The following is a 21,064-nucleotide window of genomic DNA, read 5'->3' as shown; positions in this document are numbered from 1 at the left end:
CCCCCGTTCGTGCGTGGAAGAGTAGAATGGAAATGGATGGTCGGATGTATGCCGATTCTTGACGAGACTGAAGGGCAATGCCAAATCATTGTAGATTGCTGATTCCACGCAGAATTCATGGCTGGAAATTAATCGTGGGACGTGCCAAATTTAATGGAAAAACCCGCAAGACACGATAATAATTATTTTTACAAAGAAACTGGCCTTTTGATGCAAATTTGGTTGATAAAAATGTGTTCATATGGATTGAGTTTTGAGTATGTCGTGCTTTGAGTTGTTTTCTGGCTGTTCATCATTTAAAAATCAGAAAAACATGTGCGGGATAGCAGAAAATAGAAAACCGAGACACGAAAAACCATAAAAATGAAGGAAAATAGGGTTTTTTGGGCTAAAAATGATGCAATAAATTAATCCACACCTACTAAAATTCTTTTTCTGTTGAAATGAACTAAGGGCCACAGCCCATAAGCTGAACTTAATTTTCCGCAATTTAAAAATGGGAGAAAATGGGAAAAATTGCAAGAAAATGGTGGAAAACCCCTAAAAATAGGGGAAATTTTATATTTTGGGCTTCGAAAAATGGGAAAAATTATGAGTAATGTCCGTGAATGTATAGTGAGGCTGAGGCATGAAGATTTGCTTCAGATCAGCCTTGCTTCCGTGTTTTAGTTCGGTTTTGTCCGCTTTTGATATGAAAAATAAGAGAAAAAGCCGTAAAATGCCATGCAACGAAGCATACAATCGTTAGAAAGAAACCATTAAAAGGATGTTTTTGCACTTGTGCACGATACTGTTTTACTAAATGTTTGAGCACTAGACATTCACGAAATGCATAGGGCATGAAAAAGAATTTAAAAGTATCAGAAGCCAGCTCCTGGACATGCATAGCACTTGCTTGTATTAGGACTTTGACCCTACGTTGAGAGGCAGTGAGATACCCATGCTGTAGGCTAGCCGTGGGATCCTAAAGGGGAAATCAAGTAAGGACAATGGTACATTCCTGTACACGCTTATTTGGTACCTTGAGCGACGTTTGTGCGGAATGTCTAAATGTTGAGCGACGCATCGAGGGGCCAATCCCCAAGGTGTAGGAGAGTCGCAGAGGGTTGACGGCATTCAGCCGTAGGAGGAACCCCATGTGTATGTGATTCCATCCTTTTGGCTATGTGAAAGGGACTCCCTCTGAGGAGTAATATTGGGTTAGGATCAGTTGGACTACAACATATTACAAACGCAATGTTTAGGAAGGCAGAGATTTTGATAGACGCTCCTGGCCGCGAGGCCGAGGGGTTGTCTTGTGCATAGTGATGAGGTCTGGCTAGTGCATGAGCCAGTGCCGGCCCGTTTTTTGGTCCATCACTCACCTACAAATTGAATGTTTTCCCATTCGTAATAATCCACCCATAAAAAGGCTAAGTGCAAAACACCAATGTTTGTTAGTACCACTAGCATACCACAAAAGAGCATGTAGAAATTTACTGTTGGAAAAACCTATAGAAAGTGGTGACACCTTATTCTCATGTGCACATCAAAGTCTAGTTTATGCAAAATTGAATTGAATCTGTGAAACATGATTTTCATTCTATGAAAAACTTTTAATTCAAAAACTCTCAAAACTTCTAGCTCTACATTTATTCAAATCACCAATGTCCACTGCATCACATGCATCTTCCAATTAGACAAGACAAGCTACATGCCTTGCAATATCATGTTTCCTTGCACCCCTCACCTCCCACCCTCCAAAATTTTTAAAAACAAAAAATAGAACACAAGAAAAACAAAAGAAAAGAGATAGAGAGAGAAAAGGAATCACCCCTTTAAAAAAACACACACAATTTAAAAATACCAAGAGAATGAATAAAGTTAAAAGTGGACTTAGCCAATGTATAAGCATATGCACTTGCACCTTAACATGCCTATATGTGTAGTATTAACAAGGAACTATTAAAATGGAACTAAGTTGAGTAAAACCATGATAATGGCTTTACTAAAACTATATTATAATTCAAGCATCAACAAAACCTACTCTCAAACCTACATGGCACAAAACCTTTATTTATTTTTCATATTTTAAAAATAAAGAGCTCTCTCTCTCTCTCTCTCTCTCTCTCTCTCTCTCTCTCTCTCTCTCTCTCTCTCTCTCTCTCTCTCTCTCTCTCTCTCTCTCTCTCTCTCTCTCTCTCTCTCTCTCTCTCTCTCTCTCTCTCTCTCTCTCTCTCTCTCTTTCAATTGTCTATATTTGTGAAAGTGTAGTTTGAGTGAAACATCACATATAATCAAGACTTCTAAGTTGTAAATATTTGTGAAAGTGTGGTTTGAGTAAAACATCACATATAACCAAGATGATGTGTTTTGAGCACGCATGAATGTTGTATTGTTATTGGCTACTCCATAATGCCTATTATGGTCGCTATGCACATATCCAAAAAAAAAAACTCTCTTTTTGCATGTTGCAATGATATGATCACTGCACGAATGTTCTAAAAATCTCTCTTTTTGCTTGTCATAATCAATGATGATCATTGCACAAATGTCTTGCATCTAGAAACTTTGACAATAAATCACAAAGGAGCCCAAATGATATTCAATAAAACAATCACAATTTGATCTTAGAGTTATCATATACCCCTCTCGAGGTTTTGCTCAATGAATTCAACATTTGCCTTCCAGAGCAAGTGATAGCATTCCATCAGGGTGCCTTGGTTGCAATTCTCCATAGCACCTCCACAATGCACAAATCACATACAATTCCCCCAAATGTTATAAACAGGCCAGCAAACCTCAACTACAAGTGATTAAGGGTTGTGTTGGATTCGTTGTTGCCATTTTTGCCAACGTACTTCTCTCTTGCAAAAACCCATTTTCAATTATCTCCTGGATCACCTCTAATATCATATCTTTCATAGATGATACATTCTTGCTCATGGCTTGGAACGAGGATTCATATTGCTATCACTATAGCTTGGGAAGTAGGTCTGCTTGTGGGACACTATGTTTTTCAAACTTTTGTGTATATCTAACATAGACTTTGATGGAGCTTTGATGCTCAAATGAATGCATAAAGTGGTGTACAATGTAGCTCTTATGTTGGGAGTTCTCTATTTAGCCATACATTGCTACTAGAACTTGACAACTTATCTCTTGCTTCAGAGGAGGCTACTATCAAGCTCCTTTCAAACGTTCCTATTGTGCAAGTCCATGGAGCTCGAATTGCCCCTCTATTGAAATCCCTTTTGAGAGCCAATTTGAAAAAGTGATTTTGGTTAATATAAAATCTCTCTCTTCGTATTGTCAACCTTTCAAATACAAGTAGTTTTTCCTAAAATGTACATATCATGCACATGTTGCTCACATTCTTTTAAAAGAACATTTTTAGAACATTCTAGAAGATATCTACATCATCACTTATATCATCATTGATGTTAGCATGCATGTCATGCCAATGTATTGATGTGCATGTCGTGCCATATGGCATCCTCCTGTAACGATGTGTGTTCCCCTTAAATCCCTAGGCTATAGTATAGATAGGGATCATGGGCTACAAGCCCTCCAATCTTGCCAACACCAATCTGCAAGGTATGTCCTCTTCCAATTCTTAACTGGTTCTAGTCTTGGCTCATATTGAGTCTTGTCTTGTAATCAAGCCACTCTCTTGTTAGAACTCTCTTATAATCAAGTTCTCTTATAATCGAGTTCTCTTGCAATCCAGCTCTAGTTCAATTTCTCTTGCAACTTATTGTCTTGTAAGTTGTGAGAGCAATCTCCTCACTCTCAAAGAGCACTTGTCGTGCCCATGACAATTTTGAAAGAATATACATATGCAATCAAATCATTACCCAAATGATATTTTTTTATTTAATCTCATATAAACTATTCTCTCAAGCACAACTCTCTCTTGGTTTTCCCCTTTCTTGAGAAGAAATTCCCATTGTTATATAATTTTGAGGCCTTCATACAAGAGTTCTCTACCACATTTAGAGAGAAACAAAGCAACAATAGCTAAAACAAAGATTAGAAATCTATGCAAAGGGTCAAGACCCACCTCATAATTTATATGCATTAGAATTTCAACAACTCACATGTAATTTAACATGGCAAATTAAGGATATTTTGCTCACTATGCCAAAGGTGCATACACAATGTGAATTTCTCCCTTAAGCAATTGAATGTAACAACCGCCACTTTGAATTCAAGAATGATAGACTTTTGAAGATCCAACCACCTAAAAAGACCAAGTATCTAAGGGAAAGCCTATGCAAATTGATATAACACGGTTCAAGCTGTTGACAGCTCAAGAAAAAACAAAGTTGGCACATTAATGGATTATGCATGTATTTCGGCCAGTCTAAACGCATAGCTAAATATTGTCCCAACAAAGGAAGGATGATAATTCAAGGTGCCACTACATCATTGTCGGGAAACATTGACATCCAACCTCAATAGAGACCATGCAGCTAAACAAGGCTTCATGATGGAATGGTTTATCGTGTCTTGAATCATTGCCAAGCAAGATGGAGTGGTTTCCTAACCAGATTCAACTTTTTCATTACTTATAGGCCTGGCCACCAACAAGGAAAGCCAGATGCTTTGTCTTGAGGATCCTACCCGACACCAAAAGAAGGTGATGAAGCCCATGACCACGAGAATTCAATAATCTTGAAACCTAAGCAACAAGGAAAGCCAGATGCTTTGTCTTGAAACCTAAGCAACTAAGGTGATGAAGCCCATGACCCCAAAAGACCTTAGATTTTAATCAAAGGTTAAGAAGGAAATTACAAGAGACTCATTCACCAAGGACATGATGCAATTATATCAAGGCCAAGAACAAACTCCAAGGGATTTTCAAGACATTGATGGGTTGCTCTATTGTTAAGTACTCTACATGCCTCCCTCTCTTTTACAAGTGAATATACTCAAGCAGAGACATGATCTCCCCTCAACAACTCAATTTGTGATAAACAAAAATTGAGCTAGTTTCTAGGGATTTTGGGTGACCACAAATGTGGAAACTAATCAAAGACTTTGTGCATTCTTATGGTCGACTTCGATTTAGCAACTTCAACTTCATTAATCAACTCAAAAAAATATTTAGATTGTTTTTGAACAGCACACTAACCAAAAAAAAAAAAAACTCATTCTTTTCTCACCCTCATTATTTGTTATTGTAATGAAGGTATCACCAAAAATTAGATATAGGCAATGCTATAGTGCTTTTTTAATCCTTAACGATGGTGATACATGCAATTGAGCTAAAGTCCCTTGTCATCAACTCATGGCCTTCTTCACCCATTACCTATTCCAAGTAAGCCATGGCCATCCTTATCCATGGACTTCATTGTTGAACAAACTTCTTCTAGAGGGTATGATTCTATATTGGTGGTGGTTGACCGATTCACAAAATTGGTACACTATCCCAATAATGGAGAATATCAATTGGAAAACGAACAGCAAGGCTCTTCCTAGAACAAGTATCGACACCACACGTTACCTAATGATATTATACGTGACTGTGACCCCCAATTTAGATCTGGGTTTTGAAGGAGCCTCTTTAAACTTTTGGGAGTACAAGTCAATCTTTTTTCAACCAGTCACCCATAGAGTGATGGACAAATTAAAAATGTTAGTCTTGTAGCAATATCTTAGATACAATCAACTATTATCAAGACAATTGGGTGGATCGATTACCCCTTGCAGAGTTTGCATACAATAATTTCTCCTATGCCTCCACTCAATTCACACCATTCTTTGTTAATTATGGTCAACACCCAAAGATAGACAATTATGTAAGATCACATTAGAAAAATCCTACTACTACAAACTTAGCTTAATACCTCTTTGATATTCAAAAACGAGCTCAAGAGATGCGGATTAGCTTTGCATGCAATCCACCATCATACAAATTGGATCTCTCGCTTCTTCGACATGATCTATGTTCTTTTCACCCCTCCTAGAAACTCGATTACCGATGACTTGGGCCCTTCAAGATTCTTGGCCGAGTAAATTTAGTAACCTATCATCTCAAACTTTCCCAATCTTTGAAAATCCATCAGGTATTCCATGTTTCATTCTTGGAGGCATACATCCAGTATCCTTGGAACAATACAAAAGCGATCGCCTCCGATCATGGTTGAATATCACCAAGAACACGAAGTAAACAAAACCCTTGATTCAAGAACTTCAAGAGAGATTACAATATCATGTCCACTAGAAGAGCTATGATACAAGTGAAGAGAGCCTCTATTAAGAATCACGATGTTATATTCAACACCCAACCAAGCCAAGGCCCATTCAAAAGCACACCACCACCCCTCATGGAGCTGGATGCTAGAATAAGGGGTAAGGTAGTGGATGCTTGAGCAAGAACAATCCTTAGCTCATATACAAGCTAGGATAGCACCTAGTTTTATGAAGTTTCTAAAAAGTCCTAAAACATTCTAAAATCCTACATTGTCACTTATGTCATCATTGATATCAACTTGCCATGTATGTGTCAATGTACATATCATGCCATGTGGCATCCTCCTCTAACATCATGTATCCCCCTTAACCTCCCTAAGCTACAGTATAATAGGGGTCATAGGCTACAAGCCCTTCAATCTTGCCAACACCAATTGTGAGGCCCCCAGTCTCTTGTATCAAGTCTTATCTTATAATCAAGCCACACCCTTGTGAGTGTTTGCTTATAATCACGTTAACACCCAATCAATTTCTATTTCAATCTCTTTCGAGTTCCTATCTAGTAAGTTATGGGAGCAATCTCACTCTCAAAGAGCACGTGCCATGCCCATAATGCAGTACCAAGTTATGGTAGCAATCTCTCTCAAAGCACACTTGCCATGCCCATAACTAAGGGCCGCATGAGAAAAAAAAGAGGGGGCCTGAGAGGGGGGGTTTTTTTTTTTTTGCGGGGGGGGGGGGGGGGGGGGGGGGGGGGGGGGGGGGGGGGTTTTCTTGAGGTCTTCAACTAGATGCAAATGATTTGTTATGGTATCTAAACACAGAAGGTTAACATGATCTAAAGGATGTATCTAGTATCTTAGGATGTGAAACTAAAGGATGCATTGCTTGAAAGTTTTTAAAACAAATATATAAAATGTCCAAGATATCTTACTCAAAAAACTTACATTCGGTATTAAGAATGGTCATGTATTCAAGTAGCTTTAAAGAATACCCAATAAGTACCTTTAAAGAATGCACCACTATGTGGAATGCACCATTTATTACACGTAAACATACTATTTGTTTTATTTTCTACAAGCAAAGCAAGCAATTGCTTCCCTTAGCAAACACATAAGGCGCAATTAACAAGCTTGGCCAACAAGCCATCTAGCCATATCCCAAGGCGTCAAAGCCATCAAACCGTAACCAAACCTCTTACAATTCATCCACATGAATGGTTAAATTTAATCAAAGAACGAAATGTTCTAAAATTATGCACATGGCATCAAAAGGGTCCACAACCAAACCACTTACAATTTCTCCACATGGATGCTTACATTTACCGGACCAAATATCCAAAAATTATGCACAATGTTGCCTTGCAATAGGGCACCATTTCTATTCATGCAAAAATCATAAACATGCTAGCCAAAAATTAGACTTTAAAAGACTAGACTCAAAATGCTCTATTGCAATATTGATAAATCACTTTAAGGAGATCAAGATTGATCGACAATATCAAGCTAAAAAAGCAAGGCTCAAAGACCTACCAAATGTTGTTAATCAATACCAAAAATCAAGATTAACCTCTCCCCTTGCGAGGAAATTAGTTAAACTTGATAATCCTAGAGAACCAAATGTGATCAAAATAGAATTTGCAAGCTTTACATAAACATGCCAATCATATGCGTTGCACCCATAAATACCTAGATAGGGTATGTATAAACAAGAGATGGTCTTAACTCAATAATCCTCGAGAACCAAATGTCGTAAAAATAGAATTTACAATCTTATATAGACACGCCAATCATGTGTTGCACTCATAAATACCTAGATAGTGTACGTTTAAACAAGAGTATCCTATCATATAAACCCATAATCACATTCCACCAAAATGTATTATATAAGGCACAAAGGGAATCGAACCCAAACCAAACCTTTTGCAGTTTGTCCACTTTGGATGCCTATGTTCAATATAACCACCAAACATCCTAAAACAAGGATAACAAAAGACATATTCATGCAACTATCTTGCACACAAACACGTAAACCAAAATTCAACCACTAAAAACCCAAAAGCTTCAATGCCACAATGACCAAACAAAATCCTAAAAAGAAATTACATTACAAGATTACCAGAAAAAGGACAAGCCCTTGAACCCAAAAAGGAGAATGTGTAAAGAAAGCACATGCTCCTGTGCCCCTTATATACCAAGCCCAAGCCCTTGAACCCAAATATACATGGATTAGGAAAAATGTGTAAACAAAGCACATGCCATTTCACACTGATATACCTAGATGGTGTGATAGATGTGTAAAGAAAGCACATATGCCCTTGAACCCAAATACACATGCATTGGGAGAATGTAAACAAAGAACATGCCCTTCAACACTTATCTAGATGGTGTGACCCTAACTTGATTGATATAACATAACCACGTTTCATTGGAAGACAAAACTTTGACCCCAACCAAACCTTCCAATTAGTTGTCCACTTGGATGCCTCGTCTTGATAATAAAACAAAACTTCCTAAACTTCTACAATGGTGCCATCAATTGTCACAAACATGTGAACCAAAATTCAACCTTGAAAAAAGCAAGGCTTAAATTAAGGGACTTAACATGAACAAATCGAATCAATAAAATCATGTGAACCAAAATTCAACCTTCCAAAAGCAAGGCTTAAATTAAGGACCTTACAACATGAACAAATCAAATCAATAAAATCAAAACCTCCCTCGTTCTAACCTCCTACCTTAAAAACCAAAAAAGAAATCAGCTAGCTAATCTCACAAGAGTTCAACTCCTATGGAATTCTCCTCCCCACAAAGGTAAGGATATTAGAGCAATGTATATATTGCATAACCACAAAAATACACCACATCACAATTGTAACAAAAGTTCAAAAAGTAGCATACTCATGCTAAATGCTAGTCATAGATCATACATAGCCACAATGTACATCTAGCATAACCACCATGACAATATTCAAAACACACTTTAGTGCTAAATGCCAACTTAATGCCTATGCGTACAACTTTGAAACACACAACTTTGATTACTACCATAGCCAAAGTCAAAAGCCAAACTCCCAAGCACCAAAATTATAAAGATCACCTTACCTAATCAACTCCCAAACATTAGCTCCGAATTCCTCTAATCATTGTGGTAAAATGTCACATCCTTGGTTGTGGCGTTAAGAATTTTGTGCAACAATTGTAGGGTTAAGAATCTGGTATAGCCATTGACCAATAATCATATGACCACCTTCCATAGTGGCCCATGGGTAAATGTCCAATGCTCCTAACCAATCCAAATTGCTATTGCTGCCTTGTTTCCCCTGTGATGTAGGCAACCAATAGCCAATTTAACAACCCATCACCACTAGCAACTACGTTTGCACACACCCACACTACCATAGTAGTAGGATGGATGTTTCACATCCTTGGTTATCGTAGAGTTAAGAACCTTGCACTATAGTCAATAGAGAAGAACCTAGTGTAGCTATATACCAATAATATCACTACCTTCCACGTGTGACCCATGGATGACAATGGCCAACATCACACCCCTAAATCTTATTTGCTATTCCTAGCTCCCTTCCAGTTGGAGAATTTCCCTGATAAGATACATCACACAATCAATAGCCAGTTTGGGGACCCAACAGCACTAGCAACTACACTCTCCTCACCCACCAACTCTCTACAGTTGCAAAAGCATTCATGTCACTGCTACCAGCACCAAGACTGTGTGACAAAAAGGCTCGGCCAAGTAATGACCACCTTCCTTTATGATGTGTTACTTGGCCATTCAATAACCATCTTATGCACAGAATTCAAAAGCATTCATGTCACTGCCACGAGCATCAACCGACACTATATTCAGTTCAATCCAAGACGTGCATTGCTATGCCAGGCAATGACCGCCTTTCATAGCGATGCATTGCTTGGCCAGGTTATCACCATCATCAGTACATCCTGTAGTTGCATTCAATCAAATTGAATAGGGCTATTTCAGCCAACTTGGGCATTCTTTACATTAATCACCAGATTTCTCAAGCTTTGACTTCTGCACTACTAAAATCCTTACCCCAAGGCATGGATATAATGCAAAACATCCATATGCAATTCATCAATCAACCACCTACAGGAACTTAACATATTGTTTAAAATTCATGTAGCTTCCATAAATTTCAAGTACTTAGTTACTGAAACTTAAAATGCCTTTGGATGGTCGAAACACCTGCAAAAATTTCGACAGGTCTTGCATATATTAGATATAAACATATATCATACATCATGTATGATGCATGCGGATTTTATTTGCAACCAAAAGTAGCGCACATGCAAAGGTACTAAACACCATTTGTACAACAGATGTATCCAAAAAGAATATGCATGTACTGCTGTACCTAGTGTGGTGTACAGCACACTTGGCACGCACACTATGCTGCATGATCTCTATTCTTAGTGCAGTGCACTAAGCCGTGGTGTCATGCATATATTGTCCCAAGGATAGATTTTTTTTTTTTGTATATGAAGATGCATGCTGCTGTGGTGGTGTCCCAAGGATAGATTTTGTTTTTTGTATATGAAGATGCATGCTAGCAGGTGTAGAAGCTATAGGCTCATACAATGACTACACCGTAATAGTACTTTGCTCTCATTCTAAACCATAGAATACAATGCATTAAAACGTGCACAGGATGCTGAAAGCCCAGTTCACGTATTAAAACACCTACCAGCATGTATCAGTGTGCTTGGATAGAGTAACTACTGTTGCATAATAGACATCTATTGCACAACAAAATTCCCTGCATGAGTATCAGGTGTTGAAGCCCTTACAGGCAAGGATCTATGCACTTATGTATAGTAGGTGCTGTGCAGGATAAGAGATCTATTGCACCACAAAACACCGGAGATTATGTATTGAAGCCCTTAAAGGCCTGGATCAGTGCACTTATGCATTAGTCAAGTGCTGTTTCAGAATAAGAGGCACTGGTTTAACCAGTAAAATCTCCAGAAAGACCTCTGAACTGATGAGACGAAGAAAGTTACAAAGCAGCACTGTTATCTAGTACAGTAACTGACAGATTCTATCTGAAACCCGAGGTAAGACATACAATCTTCCAGACAAATAAACTAGGTAGACTGACAACAGAGAACCTACCATTTTCCGACGTAATTTAACTTTTGATCATTAAAACCCCTCCAGTACCAAAGCAAAAAACAGTAGTAACAATGAGATACATCTCATTTCTCAATTCCAAGTGTCAAATAATAAATATTTTCTTTTGCTTTCTGTGCAGCATATCGCCACAGACTATCCACCAAAATATGACTCGTAAAAATATGCAAACTGAAAAATTCCACGGAGACTCTTGGAGAGAAACTCTGAACCACTCGCAGTTTGCAGTCTCTGTAAAACGGATCTGTTGACCTGTGCAAATCATACCATAAACCCCATGATGACCATGTTCCCTGCCTCAATGTGAACTGCCTGATCCGTCTCTGTACTAGTCAGCGAAGTTTTCGGCGCATGCTTGTAGTTCAATTGAAAATACTATTAAAAATGTAAGTTGGTCCCAAGGACATCTATTTGCTACATGGCAACTCCATGCATTTTGCCAGTCATACAACATGTGAAGCTTGATTAGAAGCAGCCACATGCTTTTTGGCTAGTTAAATTGAAATAACTAAATAAACTTGCATTAGCAGAAGGCTTAGGAAGTAAATAAAATGCCTCGTAAATTTCAGAGGAATCTCAGATGCACAATGGGAAGAAAATTTTTTAATAAAGGCCTGTTAAGACAAAGCACTAACCAGAGACTTTATAGTCAAGCCTAAGCACTCTAAAAATGAGAAAAAGCAACAAAAACTCACAACTACCATCTAGATGCAACAAGACAAGCAAGACAACTAGCTTCCAGAAATATCACTCTTAAGGAAATTCTAAACACTCAGATCACTTTGGAAGCATAATGAAAAGAGGGATATGACAAAGTGAGCCGCTCACAATAACAATGTACAGTACATAAAGAGGCCCACTCTTAACTGGGCGAGAATGGAAGCCATTCCCGCAATTAAACCTTAACACTCCACCTTCAAATCATGGCACCCTTCGACTGTACTAAGCCGAGATTATTAAAAAGAAAGACTGATAACTTGTGAGATGCCTTACATGAACTTTCATCATGAAATCATGCACTTCTAACAAGATACGGCTTGCAATATAGACTCGTACCTCTCTTCGACACACCTTTGACAATATCCCATTCTCAAAAGTTCATGAAACCGTGCAGTTATAACAAGATATGGCTTGCAATATAGATTGATGGCTCTCTTCAACACATACCTTTGACAATATCCCATTCTCAATCTACAGTGACCAGATAGAGTGCAGTAGACATCCCATCGCAATAGACCCTTCTCAGACTACATTCACCAGAATTTGTCACTAAACATTCTCCAAAAGCTCCATAAGTGTTTGCCCGCAGCCTTCACAATCAACATTTAGCAGGAAAGGAGCCATGGTTCCCCCTAAAAAGTAACATAAAAGGCTCACACTTCCAAGATAAAAAGCAGACATTAAGGAATAAAATCTAGATTTGCCAAAAGAGTCATCATGATCAAAGCTAATAAGCTACATGGAGACTCAAAAGAAGTGTTACCAGTTCCTTAATAAAAGGAACATGTTTGTCAAATATAATTTACAATCAAGATGATCAACTCAAAGTCATGCCACCTTACTCTACATGTCTTATGCAGGTTATTCCTCACCAATGCGCATTTTCAATCTGCATTTTCAAAGTCAGTCATAATACTTTATAGCAAAGCTACATGAAGAATACAATCTGCAGGCAATCTAGTTCCTTAGAACATTATATATTTGCCAAACCAATGTGAAAGCAATTTCCTACTCTCCTGAAGCTACAAGGATGCTTTGAGTGTAACTCCACCAACTATAACGGTATTAAAATTAAGCTTATTTTCCAAACCAATGTGAAAGCAATTCCCGACTGTCTCCTGAAGCTACAAGATTGCTTCAAATGTAACTCCCCCTATAAGGGCATTAAAATTAGGCTATCTTGTTTATTGAAGTAGCTGCAGAGACCTCTCAACATAACTTCAGTGCAGATAGAACTATACTTCTACTGGATACCTTTCCACCAAAACTGTAGAACTATACTTCTACAAGAGAGAATTATTATTACCAACTGATGTCTCTGTCTCATAAATAATGCATCCATTTAAAACTCTTCGGCATAACTAAATTCTGGGCACCTTGGCAGCCGGAGAAAGGGGCTCACACAGAGTTAACAATACTCAAAAACTCACCACAAAAAGGGATGTCTAGCAAAGGACCCACTGATAGACTGCATCACAACCTGAAAGACTGTTTTTCAAGCCTCCAGATCTGCACATGCAAAACATCTGCAAAAAAGGAAGGTCCTTAGGAAATGCAAAACCCACCACATCAGTTAGAATTGCATTATGGGCTTCGCTAGATACTAGATTGAATTGAAGAGACTCACATGTCACACCAAAGCCCACTCTCATGCTAGGAAGACCTCATAATTTACATTGGGTGGGAAGGTCTTTGGAAGTACAGAAACCACCGCATCAGTTAGGATTGCACTATGGAGACATGCTTCCTCCCATGCTTCAAAGACCTCATATTTGCATTTTGGAGCCTTCCACTCAGCATACCTTAGTCCCCCACACCAAGGAGGGCAACCCAAATATCAATTTATATTTTTCAAACAGTAATACAAAACTCTTAATGCTGCTGGTAAAGTTCACAAAACTTTAATGCTGCTGGTGAAACCATACAAAACAAATATATATAAAACACAGATTGTTATGCTGCTTCTAACATCTTCCATTCAAGAAGACCAAAAAAGGATTATTGCCACACTATGGAATTCAATCTACTAGTACCAACTTTTCAATTCTAAAATTCAACGACCATCAAACTTGTGAAATACACCAAGAGAAACACACACACATATATGACAAAGGTTTTTAGCAATCATTGAAGCTGCTGCCACTCCAGGCCTTAATCTCAAAAACAACTAGAAAAGGAAACATTATTGTGCCACAGACATTCTATTACCATGAAAATGCAATGCACATAGCGATGGTCAGTGCTGAGAGATATCTGCATACATATAACAAACCTGCAGGCGTGCAATACTTCTTAGCAGAGAATCTGATGGCCTAAAAATTCAGCTTTCTCAGTTTGACCAAGAGTGATAATACTTAAAATCACCACCACAGATTGCCTATGACAACAGCATTGCTACCATGATTCAACGTTCTGAAAAAAATAATAGCCACTTTACTACATACCATCAATAACCAGCAGATCTGCAATAATGTTGTTAAGCTCTTTTGTGTACCTCAAAACCAGCCTCTTCCAAGCAGAGCACTAATCTTATACTTCCAAACCAGCCTTCCAAATGAAGCCCTAAACTCCTGATCTCCCGCACTGTGCATAGAAATTATGTAAATAGCCTGAAGTTGACAAGCACCAGCTTCATGCTATTTCCCATGCTGCCAGCACCAAGTCCACGCTATCTCCCAAGCTGCAAAGTAAAACTTCTGGAAATAACTTGAAGTAAAGCACCACTACAAAACCCCTTAACATATTTGACAATCTCAGGGACAATAATGTATGATGTAATCTACATTGACATACACACTGAACCGTTGTAGGATCTCTTGCTGTCTGAACTGACTTGACCATATGAAGATACTGCATCAGAAGTGTCCAGAATTTGAGCAGAAAACTCAAATTCAGGCCATTCCTTCATAAAAACTTGGAGAGTTCTTAATTGGCATAAGCACCACTCCAGATTCAGCCCATCTGCATATTCAGCAATGCTCCCTAACACAATGCAAGTAAACCTTTTGAAAATGGCTTGAAGTAAACCACCACCAACACACCCCCCGAATATAATTGACAATCTATCAGGTAATAATGTGAAATACACAGTAACACACAAGTGTTCTAGATATCTTGCTGTCCGACTGACTTGACCATGTTACAATTTCATCAAAAAGCCTCCAAAAGTAGATCAGCGATCCCTGATTCATTCTTACATGAAGGCCTGTAGTGTTCTACAACAGCATAACCCCACTCCAGGTCACGCCAACTCCATGTCCAGCACACCTTACATGTACTATATCAATAAAATACCACTCCATTACCCCATCTGCATATTTCAGCTAATGCTAGTCAAACACAAAACAAATTTTATTCCCTCTTCAGTTTAGGATAATCCTTTACAGAGGAAAGCCACCTATTAGATCCAAGTTACAAAAATAATATATCTGCCATCCATCCGTACATGCTTGCGACCACTTAGGCTAGAATTTATTTCGGATGATACTTACATGTTTTATTATCGACTACTTTGATGTTGATTATAGAACCAAACACAGAAATGCCATCTATTTTTACGAAAGGCTTTCGTCCATTAGTTTTCCGAGAACAAGAATGTACACATTGTCAACAGTGCTACCTGGTTTAGTACATAGTAGGAAGTATGACTAGCTAATGGCAAATGAATGATGCACGTAGGTAAGAAATAATACTCACATAGCATACTACTGTTTTTGCTCTTGAAAGAGTGTGATGCAAGATCAGGCATTAACTATTAGGTACTCAAAATAATGCCTCATCAGTACATTGGCACAAATAAGTAGAGCATTTACATGCATCATTTACTCAATTGTGCGCAGCGCATCTCCTTGATGAGTCACATCAAATGCTCATTCCATACAGACAATGGAACTCATAGATTGATATCATATGTTGTCATTAACAAAGGCTTAGTCCTCAGAATAAAAATTTAACACACTAAAAACATATCTATGAACATACAACCCCATCCATGACAAAATGGCACTATAGCTTTGAGAATCCAAATGTGTAGAGGAATTCAATATCAGTCAGTCGAGTTATAGATAGAGAAGCCCCACAAATAGCTATACATATAAAGCCGCATATCATTGCAATATCATCTAAAAGCATAAAAACTAAAGTTCTATGTGGCTAAATGAGACGAATGACAATCAAATCACAAATAAGTCTTCTCTACGTGCAAAATAGACCCAATCAAAGAAAAGGAACACATTTGAATCACACAACAATCTTCTAATAGAAGACCTAACACAGACATGATATTATACTTCTTGTAAGAAATTTTAGGAACCAATCAGACGGTAATAAACAAGATAAACAAGAAAGAGATTTTAGGAGCCAACCACATAGTAGTAAACAAGATATGTCAATGGGATATCATCTAGCAAAGTAAAAACTGAAGTTTTATGTGGCAAAAAAAACGAATGGAAAAAGGATAACACAATCAAATCACATACCAGTCTTCTCTAGGTGAAAAATTAAAAAACCAAACAAAGAAAAAGAACACCCTTGAATCACATAACATCACCTAACACTCTTCTAATAGAAGACCTGACGTAGACATGCTATCATAGTTCTTGTAAGAAATTGTAGGAACCATCCACATAGCAGTAAACAAAATATATGATTGGAAGTAAAATGTAGACTTGTCTGGCTACAAAGAGAAGCCACATCAATCAAATAGATAGAACGTCGTCTAAATCTTAAGAACCAACCCTAAATTGCTCTTCCAACAAATGCCCTTCCCAAAAAAAAAAAGGGAGATTAACAAATCTCTTGCAATATAAACATCAAAGAGTGTATTAGTAAAAATGCAAGACCATGGGGGATAAATCACCAAGAAAATTAGCCTATCAATCACACCATTGAGAAAAGCATACCTTTAAAGAAGGCCTGAATGCAAAACCTTTCACCAACTACCAATCAACCTACTTGTCAACAAGCAGAAAGCAATTCTGGTACAATAAACCTAGTGTGGCAGCTACTAACCTTAGATCAAGACAAGAAATTGTTGCAACTAAGGTCAAGGCAAGAAACCGTTGTGACCACTAATTTTAACATCTTACAACAGCAATCTAGAACACAAACTGCTATGCACAATAAGGCAAAACAAACAGCCCTAATCAATGCATCCAGGTCCAAACACGCAATTATCCTACAAAACCACACAGTAATCAAGCCATTGCATGAAAGGTCTCTAGCAAAACCACTCAAGAAAAACTGTGACTTCTACAAGCAACCCATTGTCAACAAGCAAAAGGCAACCAATCAAGCAATCTGGAGTGACAACTAAAAACTACTTGCATAAACTCATTATAACACTAATATGTGCACCATATACAAGCTACTACGACCAATGCTTCTAAACCAATATGATCTACATCTCTTGTGGCCACTATTTGTGGCAAAAAGTTGTCCACGCACATCTACAATATCAATTCAACTTGAGCCAAGCAACGAAATGCAATTTGATGTCAATTTTTTCAAAGCTATTACATTCAATGATGACTATGGTCACCTTCCACAATACACCATGGACAAATACATTCATAGTACATGCTTCCAATGCTTTACCACTCTTGCACCTTAGAAACATAGTTTCCATATTTCCCTAATCCGTACACAACACAGCACCCAATCTAAATCCATTTCCATTAGGCACTCTAACATAGTTTGTGTGGTAAACTTGTTCCAATCCGTACACAAGACACCACCCAATTTGCATGGTAAACTTGTTCAAGCTCCTACACAAGACACCACCCAATCTAATCCATTTCCATTAAAAACACATAGCTTGTGTGATAAACTTAACCAATTGAACATTCCTTATACCATTAAAAATGGTATTTCAATGATGATGAGGATGATGATAGCACATTTTAAATCAAAGCCCCTCCTCTATCACTTCTTTTGGCACAAGTTTATTGTGCATGCATCTCTAATTTACCATTCCCATCAATGATACCTATTTTAAAGAAAGCGTTTATACTTGTTAGCCATGAACATAAGGTCTACACTAGTTGGCAATGAATTGATCAACTAATTGAAGGCTACTCTTTCTTACCAATTGGGAGCAAGTCACATGCATGACCAACTAATTTATAACTACTTTCTTACCAAACCGGGAGTAAATCGCACACATGTGCCTACTTTAAAGAAGATAAGATAAGATAAGATTTACACTAGTTGACAAGGAATTGACCAACTAATTAATAACTACTCCTCCTTAATAACAGCAGGGAGTAAAACATATGCAAGGACTTTTGAAATAATCAAGACATGTTGACCTATTGATTTTCAATAGAGTGGAGGGAGGGAATGCATGCTACATCTAAAGCCTCTTAATATGTTCCTAACACAAATTTGTTCAACTTTTGCAAAGATGTAAATTGCTTCAAACTAGCATATCACGAATCAGACAACACAGCTTGATGAACTAAGCGAATTCTTCCTAGATGGGAAATTCTAACACATTTAAGACAAATTCTTTCTAGATGGCAAATTCAAACACTAAGTATTTAAGTAGCAACAACTCATCTCGATGAACTAAGCGAGATACCAAAGGCACAAATGAACTTCATCAAGAGAGCAAACGTGGTTTCCATCTGAACTAAAAAGCTAGCTATGGAGAAGTATGTTAGCAAATCTGCTCGCATTTTACACTATCACATAGCCTTGTTTATTGTCATATCATCATCGTGCTAACAAATGCCTCACATACCCCCATTGTACACTATCATCTGCTCTTGTTCATCATTGAGAAAAACTGAAGTAACATCAACAGAATGGAAGAAGCTGCCAAACATATCTTGGCCTTTCATATCTTCATCAAGCTAGCAAGTTCGTCATCTCCTCATGTTTCACTATCGTGTAGCCTTGTTCATTGTCATATCATCACCATGCTAGCAAATGCCCCACATACTCCCATTGTACACTGTCATCTCGCCTTGTTTCATCATCATCAAACACTAAACGAACATCAACAAAATGGTGGCAGAAGCTGCCAAACCTATCTTGTCCTTTTAATTCATGATTAACTATTATTTCATTAAATTGTACCTAATAGGTTAGCAAGAAATAGCAACGGCAACACCTATTTACTTCGGTTTCTGGTTAAATTAAATCATCCCTAGTACCATCTGCAGTGTTGCATGCATAACATTAATAGCGTTCTCTCATTTCAGCACTTGCAGATTACCTTAGACCTGTGCATACCCATCTGTATCAGAAGCATTAAACAGCAACCAAAACCAGAGACAGCGACACAGAGAGAGGGTAGAGCCCCTCCCCCAACACAAAAAATGCTATTTTTATTAGGTGTAGATCCACCCCGTGAGCGCACCCATAGGGGAAGGATCTCATGGAGTCCAAAACAAATAATATACCTCACCCTTCATGAACGCCAGCAACTGGCATGGCTTCAATCATGATGACCAGAGAAGCCTCAAATACAGCATGACTCACATGTTACATATCTGTCCATTCTGTACAGAGATCAAACTGTATAAAATAACTTGTCCTTGACCCTGTAAATAAGGGGACACAGAAATATCATATAAATATTGAGAGCACGAAAAGAGAAACTGAATGTTGCAAAAGCACAACATAGTGTATGCAGGGATACCAGTGAAAAAAAAATGGATTTATGGAATAAAAGTAGAGATGAACGGAACACGTACATCTGTGATGATCATAACAGAAGGGCATATCCATATAAGAGAGAGACTGGATCCAAACAGTCAAGGCCACATAGATCGAGCATTTTGCGATTGATGCACAACCTTGCTTACACTACGACAATTCCACAAATCTAGAACTGGAACCTGAAATGTGGCAGAGCATCAGAATTTTCCAACACAATTTTAATTGGAAAACAAGCACATCCCCATTGCTTGTCTGCGTGATTGCATCAAGGCATACCCCTCTGTAAAGAGAAGATGCGACAATTTTTTTCACGAATTGATCTACCAGAAATCCAACTCTTAGAAAGAATAGAGACGTTTCAAGTTCCCGTGAACAATTAAAGGCCTGGCGTTACAAACTTCATGTTTTCTACCGAAATCGCATATTTACAATCTGAATCAACGAAAATCGTCTCTTTGAAGCATGTGGAAAAGAAAAGCTTACATGCAGATTTATCTTCTATCTCTCAGGCAAGTCGGTGGAGATGAAAGCATGCTTGAGACCCTGAAAAAATCAGATCTTGCATGCAATACCGAAATCTGGGGGGCCGATGGAAGCAAGGACCACGCCAACAGTGCAATAAGCGCAAGGATTGGAAGGCACGGCCACGGAAGAGAACGAAGGGAGATGCGATAGGCAGAAGGATTGGAAAGATGGAGGAGGTGCGATCCGGTGAAAGATTAGAAGGGAAGGAATGGAGGAGACAAGCAGGTGGAAGGAAGGCGCGAGATGAAAGAGAAAAACTGGAGAGGAAGGAATATGGCGAGGTGGAAGAGCAATCATTCGTTCACTGAGAGAGAAGAAAACGGAGGAAGTCGGTAGGTTGGAAAACTATTAAAATTTAGGGCAGGTCAGGCGAAGACCAAAAATTTAAAAAACAAAAAACAAGAAAAAAGAAAAGAGCCGTCGCATCGGTCGGTCTCAACAAGGCGTCCCACGTGGCTTCGTATCGACACCTCCCCAACTTCCAGAAATTTCCAGGACGCGTTCACACCTGCCATGTTCGTTCCCCCCCACCGGAGCTGTTCCCACAGGGCGGTTATTTGCAAACCATTTCAAGGGTTTCAAAGAAAGTGAAAACTTTTTCCAAGGCACATGGGACTAGTTCCTGTTTTTCTAAGAAAAAGAAGGAGAGGGTAAAGATATTGGGGAGTTGTTCTCATGAGGGTTTTTGGTGGTTGGGACGCAGGAGGCGCAGAGGGGGGAAGGGGATTTTCTTTCAAAAGATTTTCACAGAAGCTCAAAAACTAGCTTGACACATGCAGCTTAGTAAAGGAGTACGAAGTTCCATATG

General features: G+C 38.4%; 1 long non-coding RNA gene across 8 annotated transcripts; it reads right to left on the bottom strand.

Annotated features, from left to right (window-relative positions):
• Positions 1–12,284: 12,284 nt before the first annotated feature.
• On the bottom strand, positions 12,285–20,588 carry LOC148015113 (uncharacterized). 8 transcript variants are annotated; one of them, XR_015688413.1, is made up of 7 exons: positions 20,215–20,588; positions 19,767–19,910; positions 14,511–19,613; positions 14,275–14,338; positions 13,694–13,868; positions 13,497–13,592; positions 12,285–12,698 (listed from the first exon to the last, which is right to left on the bottom strand). It is a non-coding gene; the product is annotated as an uncharacterized LOC148015113 (long non-coding RNA). The 8 variants fall into 8 exon arrangements; XR_015688415.1 differs by having other exon boundaries at positions 14,275–14,478; positions 14,561–19,613; XR_015688410.1 differs by lacking the exon at positions 14,275–14,338 and having other exon boundaries at positions 14,511–14,746; positions 14,850–19,613.
• Positions 20,589–21,064: the final 476 nt, after the last annotated feature.

The sequence above is a fragment of the Lygodium microphyllum genome, chromosome 24, assembly GCF_053477565.2.
Source record: "Lygodium microphyllum isolate KBCC chromosome 24, Lygodium_microphyllum_v1.1.10, whole genome shotgun sequence".
Classification (NCBI taxonomy): domain Eukaryota; kingdom Viridiplantae; phylum Streptophyta; class Polypodiopsida; order Schizaeales; family Lygodiaceae; genus Lygodium; species Lygodium microphyllum.
The sequence above is the reverse complement of the archived record's forward strand: the minus strand, read 5'-3'. Positions and strand labels throughout refer to the sequence as shown.